The sequence below is a fragment of the Schistocerca nitens genome, chromosome 7 (genome assembly GCF_023898315.1).
Source record: "Schistocerca nitens isolate TAMUIC-IGC-003100 chromosome 7, iqSchNite1.1, whole genome shotgun sequence".
Classification (NCBI taxonomy): Eukaryota; Metazoa; Arthropoda; class Insecta; order Orthoptera; family Acrididae; genus Schistocerca; species Schistocerca nitens.
This window is the reverse complement of record NC_064620.1, coordinates 334,477,902-334,488,046: the sequence shown is the minus strand read 5'-3', so window position 1 is coordinate 334,488,046 and position 10,145 is coordinate 334,477,902. Positions and strand designations below refer to the sequence as shown.

Genomic DNA, 10,145 nt, shown 5'->3' with positions numbered 1-10,145 from the left:
GCCGCACAATTGTTCTGGTTGTGATCAGGAAGGCCATGACCATTCTGAATGTCTCCGATGTAGACTGATTCGTCGCTCTCCCTCCAGTGCCCACAGTGTTTATATTCTGTGACCGCGGTGGGGCTGCCTGCTGCGGCCCCTCAGTCAGTCGGCACCGGCGTCGACTTGTTTCGGCAATGCGATGGACGTTTTGCCTGTCTCTCCTACGCTGCCACTGGACGCAGTATCAACGAACGATGACCGTCAGCAGACGCGAGCCGTCCGTCCCGACTTCATGAATGTTGGTCGTGGGACTGTACCGACCTCCGCTTTTCTGCCGTCTGGCATCCGACACGGAACGACATGTTAGAAAGCAACGGTCGCCGAGGAAACGAAAGAAACCAGGCTGTACTACTCCTGATGACTGCTTCCATCGGATGAGTCCACAGGTTGACGACCCTCCTACTCATGATGCACTGTGCTCTGACACCCTAGCACCAGACGACGCGACGTCTTCCCCCGCCTACGTCTCCAGTCAGCATCCACCTACGGACACCGACCTTCCTCTCCCCCCCCCCCCCGCCCCCCTCCCCAACCACCTCCGGCCATGCGTCTGATGCAGTTGACTAGTTGGCTTCCTTTCTGTTCTAACGCTATCTGTGGGCGCACCTCTGATAGTGTAGTGTCCCACGGAACCAGCCCAGTGAGAAGCCTGTCCTCCTGGGCGGACGACGTCGACGATGAGGATCAACGTTCTGGAGGAGTGCAGAGCGATGGAAGGCCTTGGTGATGTCTTGCTCCCTCCCCGCCACAGTGATGTGCCATTCCAAGTTTGAATCGCCCATCCTCCTGTCGATGGTGTCTTTTCAGACCTATTACATAGCCACGGTGTGGCCGTTCTAGGCGCTGAAGTCTGGAACCTCGTGACCGCTACGGTCGTAGGTTCGAATCCTGCCTCGGGCATGGATGTGTGTGATGTCCTTAGGTTAGTTAGGTTTAATTAGTTCTAAGTTCTAGGCGACTGATGACGTCAGAAGTTAAGTCGCATAGTGCTCAGAGCCATTTGAACATAACATCCAAAAATCGGGTGTGGGGCTTCTTGCACACAGCGCTGCAACTTTGCGTATAGTTGCTGCTGTCCAATGCTTAGGACTTGATTTCGCGAGTAATCTGCGGCGCACGATTGTCCTCAATTGCCGGCGCCTACTGTCCCAACTACGAGCTGGGCTTCTGGAACATCGTTTCGAGCCCTTGATCTTCTGCAGCGGAGACAATATATAAATATACATTTGGCGTGTGGCACGGACACTTCCTATTCCGCCGCATATTAGCGGTATTCGGTTCATATGTTTGCCACGACTTACTGTTCAAGATAAAGTACGAGACCCTTACCGTCCCTTGGTGAAGGGGCAGTTTAGGTCTGTATCATATGCCTGACAGATCTTTAGCCCTTTTTGTCAACACTAACAACACTATCCTATTGCTGGAGGCCCTTTCACCACACTCTCTGTCAGCAACTACTCCGCTTTCGGACATTCCGCAGCCCTTCTTTTCTCGAAATAAGCTACGTCCGTACCGCGATATTGCGAACGCACTTGGTATCCCAGAAGGTGATCTATGGCTTTCTTCAGGAGCACAGCTCACCGAATGTCGTTAAGGGGCAGCAACCCCTAGTCGACTGGCGTGTCATCTTGATACTGAAGACCAGTCTGCATGGTATCTTGCTGCCAATGGGAAGCAAGTACGCCGATCACCGCCTCACGGGATTCACCTACATCTACATCTACATCTACATACATACTCCGCAATCCACCATACGGTGCCTGGCGGAGGGTACCTCGTACGACAACTAGCATCTTCTCTCCCTGCTCCACTCCCAAACTGAACGAGGGAAAAATGACTGCCTATATGCCTCTGTACGAGACCTCCTCTCTCTTATCTTTGTGGTCTTTCCGCGAAAAGTAAGTTGGCGGCAGTAAAATTGTACTGCAGTCAGCCTCAAGTGCTGGTTCTCTAAATTTCCTCAGTAGCGATTCACGAAAAGAACGCCTCCTTTCCTCCAGAGAGTTCCTGAAGCATTTCCGTAACGCTCGCGTGACGATCAAACCTACCAGTAACAAATCTAGCAGCCCGCCTCTGAATTGCTTCTATGTTCTCCCTTAATCCGACCTGATAGGGATCCCAAACGCTCGAGCAGTACTCAAGAATAGGTCGTATTAGTGTTTTATAAGCTGTCTCCTTTACAGATGAACCACATCTTCCCAAAATTCTACCAGTGAACCGAAGACGACTATCCGCCTTCCCCACAACTGCCATTACATACTTGTCACACTTCATATCGCTCTGCAATGTTGCCCACAAATATTTAATCTACGTGACTGTGTCAAGCGCTACACTACTAAATGGAGTATTCAAACATTACATGATTCTTTTTCCTATTCATTTGCATTAATTTACATTTATCTATATTTAAAGTTAGCTGCCATTCTTTACACCAATCACAAATCCTGTCCAAGTCATCTTGTATCCTCCTACAGTCGCTCAACGACGACACCTTCCCGTACACCACAGCATCATCAGCAAACAGCCGCACATTGCTATCCACTCTATCCAAAAGATCATTTATGTAGATAGAAAACAACAGCGGACCTACCACACTTCCCTGGGGCACTCCGGATGATACCCTCACCTCCGATGAACAGTCACCATCGAGGACAACGTACTGGGTTCTATCACTTAAGAAGTCGACTGGCGTGTCATCTTCACCTCGCAGACATTCCGTTGTGTGTCACCTGCTATGTTTTGGACACTGACGAGCATCGCCTGTTGTGCGGATGGTTGAGAGAGCATATAAAATGTAGACTGGCAATGGGAAAAATGCGTTTTTGAGAAGAGAAATTTTTTAACAACGAATGTTGCTTTTCCTAAGGTATTTGTCTGTAGTGTATATCACCAATTTAGTATTGGAGGGAAGTATGGGGTAAAAGTTGTAGAAAGAGACAAAGAAACGAATAGAATAAACAGATTCAGAAGAAGGTAGGTTGCAGCAGTTATTTGGGATGAAGAGTCTTGCACATGATAGAGTGGTGTGGAAAGCTGCATCGAACCAGTTGTGGGACTGAAGGCCATGACAAGTATTTATTTTCGGAAGTTGCAAGAAAAGGACTCAATCACTTAGTCAAATTAGTGGTTGGTAATTGTTTCGTAACTTATCTCCGATTTACTTTGCAAGACAAAGCGTCCAAATGTCTGTAGTGCAGTAGTTTATCTGGACTACGTGGACCGTAGGCCATCCAGGCTACCGAAAATTCAGAAAACTTGGAATGACATGGGTTGAATACCGTGAACAAACTCATATTTCACATAAATTTTGACCAGATATTGAAAAAAAAAGTCCCAGTGAACTTTAAATAAAATAATCAGTAAGTTCCTTTTGAGCCATATGTATTTCGTGAGCAGCTTGATGACACAAGCGGCTCACCAGCCTTAGCTGGGCCTAAGTTATATTGCTCATCAGTAAGGTATAGTTACCATGTTTGAATCTTAGCAGAGAGTGATAGAATCCACGGGAACGTATTGGATGACGCTAAAAGAGAGGAGTTGCACTGCACGAACATTTACTATTAAAATTCCGGGTGAGTACGAACCGGGAAAGGGGTGGACAACATATTACTTCATCCCTAGTATGTCTCGCGAAGTGACTACAACGAGAAAATCCGAGAAATTGTAGCTCTTAGGGGGTTTGCGGACAATTTACTCGCACAAGGAAAGGAGAAACAGATCATGGTACGAGAAATATGCTCTGCGGCCCACTGTAAGGTGGCTTACGACGCATAAATGTAAATGTTTTGAAACAAATCATTATTTTGTCCAGTTGCGTTGTTACATCTGTATGTGTCGTAATGTTTTCTCATTGAGCGCCAACTTCGTCAGATAATACGTAATCGCTACCATCATTATATGGAGATGAGCAACCGGCGATAATTTCGTCCCCAGTGACCATCATTTTGGAACAAAACTCTTCAATTTTACTGCCGATTATTATTCTTCCAATACCACACCGTTGAAGTTCTAAGACCAAATTCAGCAGTAATGATTTTGAATAGTTATCTTTGTCCATCCTTCGAAGTGCATCTTTTTGCCCACAGACACTACTACCTCCTGTCCCTTTGATGTCGTTTTATACTCACAACAAACGTGAGCGATACAGTATTTTAAAATACTATGTTAACTCATCAAGTGACATAGTTCAGGCATCCGTGTATGGCGGTTGGCTGAACTTAAATTTTTAGTATTTTTCGTCGTCGATTGTTTCTGCTGTTAGTTCGGGAGTACCAAAAACTCTACAATTTCTATTAAAAAAGTGTACTTTTGAGTGCTGGATAACCGAGGTTCCATCGTCCATCAATGTATGTAGAGCACGACCGTGTATTCTTAACCGGATATACATTCATATACATCATGTATTATTGATATGGAACACTGAAACTATGATGAATAAAGGTTTCCAGGTTTACCATGACTGGTTTCGAATCACCTAGCGACTCATCATCAGATGGTACACATGTCTAATGAATGATTTTTTGAATAAACGGTATTATGATATGCTCCAAATATTCATTAAAATATGTGCCATATGATGAATTACTAGGCGGCTCGAAACTGGTGATGATACGGGTAAATGAAAACTAAACCATTACAGAAGGTGACTGCTCAGAGCTATTTCTATAACCCTTTAGAATCAGAGAACCGTTCAAATGTAAGCTAACATGTGCGTTATTGGAGATGAATATTGTATTTGGTCATTGACAAAGATCTGCACAGTAAGTCGGAGGTTGAGTATAAAATTTAGTTGGAGATGCCGGGGATCGAACCCGGGGCCTTTCACATGCAAAGCGAACGCTCTACCACTGAGCTACATCCCCGTACTCAACGACTTTCGTCCTTCCCGGTTAAGCGATTTCTCAGCAGTCCGCTTACGTAAAGTGGTGACGCATAGTTAGGCAACCGTCCAGCGCCGTGTACCAGGGAACCATACATAGCCTTCCGCAGAAGCAGCGCACGCCTCGTTTCCCAAAAATGAAATTTCACGAAGCTAATAGGAAGTTTGTAAATATTTTATACAAACTATCTCTGCACCAACAAGAGCGTAGATATCTGATTTAAACTAAGGTACTTACACTATGAACAGAAACTTCAGGTACAGTTTAAAATATTAAGCACGGCTGTAAATTTAACAACTATACGACAGTAAACTTAGGGAGGTTGAAAAAAATCAAGCTGTCCAGTATCAAATAAAGTTTTATTGGAACCTTTGCTCAAGTTTTAAAACAATCTTCAGGAGGCGTAAAGGACACTGGAACATCATACTATGCTGATACAGTACATCGAATACAGCCAAACCTCTCTTGTCGTATGACACGATATTTCAGCGCAGAGTCTTTTTGCCGTCTTCAGGTGCATATTGTCTAAAGCACAGCGAACTCCCCTGTTTAAGGCCCCCACATGCGATTGCGTGGCGTAGCCAGAATTTGTCGCACTCACGTTGCTTGAGTACATGCGCTTCTGCTGGAAGTCAGTGCGCTAGTTCGCCTGCGCTTCGTGGTGAAAGTTCGCCTCATCGTACCAGGTCGCAGAACAACGCCGGCTGCACAGAGCGCGAAGTTTTTCTGTGACAGGATTCCATGTACTATCTAACTGGAAACCGACGTCCCGGTTTGTAAGGGCCTCAGGCAGTCGTATTTCCACTAAATCTTTGATGATGGAGATAAAGAAGTGTGAAACGTCGGTCACAGTTTTTGTTTCATTGTTAAGGGTCTTTCATTAGGAGTGATACTTTTTAAAATTTGGAAAAAAAGTGCCTGTCTACCTATCAAAGTAAATTGTGCTTTGTTTTGATGGTTAAACATTGCAGTTATGTTCTGAACAAAATATCGTACAAATGTTCACCGAGACTTTAAAGATACTGATGCACAGGGTGATTCCAATTGTTAATCTCTCTGTCCAACGATAGTGGCATTATGTCTGCGACAGCCCAATGAATGTCCGCCTCCAAATGTTCCAAAGTTCGTGGCTTGTCAGCATAGACCTGGGCTTTGATGTAGCCCAAAAGTGGTGGCTAATTCACACATCCACGTCTTGAGATGAAAAATTCTTCCTCAACAAATCGAGCATCAATGTGCGGCACGTAACGCCGTCCTGCTGGAACCAAACGTTTTCAGTAGCAGTGGTACCCAGTTCTCGCGACAGAAATTCGCGTAAGTGGATCTGTAGCAGCTACCTCTGTATGTGTCGTAATGTCTTCCTATAGAGCGCCAATTTAGTCAGAAAATCCATCATTGCTACCATCAATGTACGCAGATGAAAAACAGGAGATAATTTCGCCATCAGGTTCAAATGGTTCAAATGGCTCTGAGTACTATGGGACTCAACTGCTGTGGTTATCAGTCCGCTAGAACTTAGAACTACTTAAACCTAACTAACCTAAGGACATCACACACATCCATGCCCGAGGCAGGATTCGAACCTGCGACCGTAGCAGTCGCACGGTTCCGGACTGCGCCCCTAGAACCGCGAGACCACCGCGGCCGGCTTCGCCATCAGGGATCCTCACTTTGCAACAAAACTTTTCAATTTCTTGCCGATTCTCCGACACCAAAATCATAAGTAATATGTTGAGTAATTCTCTGTATCCAACCTACGTAGTGCACCTTTTGGTCCATGGACGCTGCCGCTTCCTTTCTCTTTGATGTCGTTTTATACTCGCAACTAACGGGGAAATACAGTACTTCACAATGATGTTAGCTTCTTGATTCTGTGTCAGCATTCGTGTATAGCGATCGGCAGAACGTAAATTTAATAACTGTCTTCGTCGATTGCTGCTGCTGTTGCTTCCGGAGTACAAAAAAAATCTACAGTTTCTATAAATAAGTTGTTTCATTGGATGCCTGATAACCGAGGTTCCACTGTCCATCAAGGTATGTAGAGAGCGTCAGAAGCTAACATTGTTCGCAGATGATGCGATTGTCACTAAGAAAGCTGTAACGCGAGAACACAGTATCGATTTGTAGAATGACCTGCAGCGGAATGATTAACGGTGCAGGCTCTGGGAGTTGACCATCAGTGTAAATTAATGTAACATATTGCGCACAGACAGGAAAAGAAATCGACCACACTATTTACAACAAACTGTTGGAAAATATAGGCTGACAATTGTTGAGCAATGTGAAAAGATACGTAGATTACATGCAAATTAGAGCATGTAAACGTGGCTACAGATTTTTGGATTTACGTTATGATATGTTCGATATGCCTGCCATCATTGCCAATGATGTGGCGCAGACGAATAGTGAAATTCTGCATGACCCGCTGAAGTGTCTGAACATCGATACTGTCGATGATCTGGATGGATGTTTTCAGCTCAGCAATGGTTTCGGGGCTGTTGCTGTACACCTTGTCTTTAATATAGCCTCTCAAAAAGGAGTCGCATGTGTTCAGATCCGGAGAATATGGCGGCCAATCGAGGCCCATGCCATTGCCCTCTGTGTACCCCAGAGCCAGAATGCCGACCCCGAAGTGCTCCTCCGCGACACGAAACACTCCCCTGCTTCGACGGGGTCGAGCTCCGTCTTGCCTGAACCACGTATTGTCGGTATCAGAGTCACTTTGGGTAATAGGGATGAAATCAAAACCTTCACGTACCATTTGGTAGTCACTGTGCCATCAAGGAATATCGCACCGACATTGCACCCGACACACCAAAAAATGGTTCAAATGGCTCTGAGCACTATGGGACTTAACATCTATGGTCATCAGTCCCCTAGAACTTAGAACTACTTAAACCTAACTAACCTAAGGACAGCACACAACACCCAGCCATCACGAGGCAGAGAAAATCCCTGACCCCGCCGGGAATCGAACCCGGGAACCCGGGCGTGGGAAGCGAGAACGCTACCGCACGACCACGAGATGCGGGCTGCACCCGACACACCCACCATTTGAGAGTGAAGAGACTTCTCGATCACGAAATGCGCCAATTTTGCTTATTGACAAACGCATCCAAATGAAAGTGGTGTTCGTTGACAAACCAAGCCAACATACGCAAATTAATTCCCATCAGGCCCCACGTCCAACCGTGCAGTTTAAACGTTCTTACGCAATCCGTTCGGAAGTTATGACGATTTTATTTCATATAGTTCAATAATACTCTGTCTAGGAGTATCTATCCAAAGCGAACTGAAGTGGGATGACCATATAAAACAATTAGTACGAAAAGCCGATGCCAGACTGAGATTCGTAGGTAGACTCTTAAGAAAATGTAACTCATACACGAAGGACGTGGGTTGTAAAGCGCTTGTGCAACAGATTCCTGAGTGTTGTTCATGAATCTGGGATCCTTACCAGGTAGGACCAATAGAAGAGAGAGAAAAGATCCAACGAAGAGCGGCACACTTCGTCACGGGATCGTTCAGTCGGTGCAAGAACACTATATATATACTCAATCAATTCTAGTGGCAAACGTCAAAAGAGAGGCGTTGTGCATCGCGGAGATACTATTGAACTTTTGAGAGAGAGCTTCCCAAAAAGGGTAAGTCAATTACTTCTTCCACATGCATCTCACGAAATGTCCACAACTTGAAAATTCGAGAAAATGGAGCTAACACAGAGGCTTACCGACAACCAGTGCTCTCACAGACCATTAGCGACTGAACAGGGTAGGGGGCTTCAGTTAGTGGTACCAGAAGTATCCTCAGCCACACACTATCAGGTGTTGTACGGAGCAAGATGTACATGTAGACCAGAATCTTCCAGACATACAAATAAAACTTTTATTCATTGTGAATGTTAAACACTGCGAATATGATAAATAAAGATATCCAAAAAGACTGTAACCAGTTGCCTTTTGTGATGCTTCAGTTTTTATTTATCATGACCGTTTAGAATCGCTTAGCGAACTATCATCAGACTGTACACATTTCTATTAACGATCTTATGATGTACATAATTATCGGCACATTCATTGCTTACTTATTTCATTTTTTTATCTTACCATACCTACAAAACCGCTACAATGCTCCAAATATTCATTAAAAATGTGTACCATTTGATGAGTTACGGTCATGATAAATAACAATTCAAGTACCACAAAAGACCACTGGCGGAGTTATTTCCATAACCCTTTACAACTTGATAATCGTCCAAATATTGTCTGGCATGAAGTGGATGTTACAAGTGACGTAACACTAAGTCCGAGAAGTTGACGATAAAATTTAGTTGGAGATGCCGGGGATCGAACCCGGGGCCTTTCACATGCAAAGCGAACGCTCTACCACTGAGCTACATCCCCGGACGGAATGTTGAGATATCTTTCCAGTCATACACGGCTCAGTAGGACGCTTACGTAAGCCGCTGAGGCGTAGCTAGGCAACCGGCCAGCGCCGCATACCAGGGATCCATAACCTTCCTCAGTGGCCCTTGATACGCACACAGCGCACGTCTCTGTTTCTCAAGAACGAAATCCGTCAGTCCAATGGAAGGCATCTCACTTATTTATGTGAGTTTTCATCTTTGTAATTATCTTATACAAACTTTCTCTGCATCAGCAAGAATGTGGGTATCTAAACAAGGGGATGTCCGGTACGAATAGAAATCAGATACACCTTAAACGTGGCTGTAAATTCAGCAAGTGTACGACTGTAAACTTAGAGAGGTTGAATCAAATCAGGCAGCCAGTATCCAATAAAGGTTTATTGGAACTATTGAACTATGTTCCGACAATTTTAAAATACTCACTTCTGATGAAGCCCCTTTTAAAACTGTCGAAACCTAGTTCAAGGGTTTCAATTCTCGTTTTTTTATTTTTTATTTATTTATTTATTTATTTATTTATTTTCAAGCTCTGAAAATGCCAGGTACGATTCCTCTACAAGTTGTGGCGGGAAGAAAAAGGTCCAACCGGAAACTACAGTTCCCTTCATTTGTCCTTGTATTAAAAATATTTGAAGTGTCTCTGCAGTGACATACGTTATGGCAGGAAGCTGTTGAACCAGTTTATTATGGGAACGAGACGAATTACACACATTTCATACAAATATTGTTTTGAAATAAGTCACTGAAAGTTTACCTCTTTTAAGCAATAAGCTCTTGCGAAAACCTACAAGGCGATA

General features: G+C 44.5%; 2 non-coding genes across 2 annotated transcripts; both read right to left on the bottom strand.

Moving 5' to 3' along the window:
- Positions 1 to 4,832: 4,832 nt before the first annotated feature.
- Positions 4,833 to 4,904, bottom strand: Trnaa-ugc (transfer RNA alanine (anticodon UGC)). The gene has a single exon. It is a non-coding gene; the product is annotated as a tRNA-Ala (tRNA).
- Positions 4,905 to 9,253: 4,349 nt separating this feature from the next.
- Positions 9,254 to 9,325, bottom strand: Trnaa-ugc (transfer RNA alanine (anticodon UGC)). Its single transcript has one exon. It is a non-coding gene; the product is annotated as a tRNA-Ala (tRNA).
- Between the last annotated feature and the right edge of the window lie 820 nt (positions 9,326 to 10,145).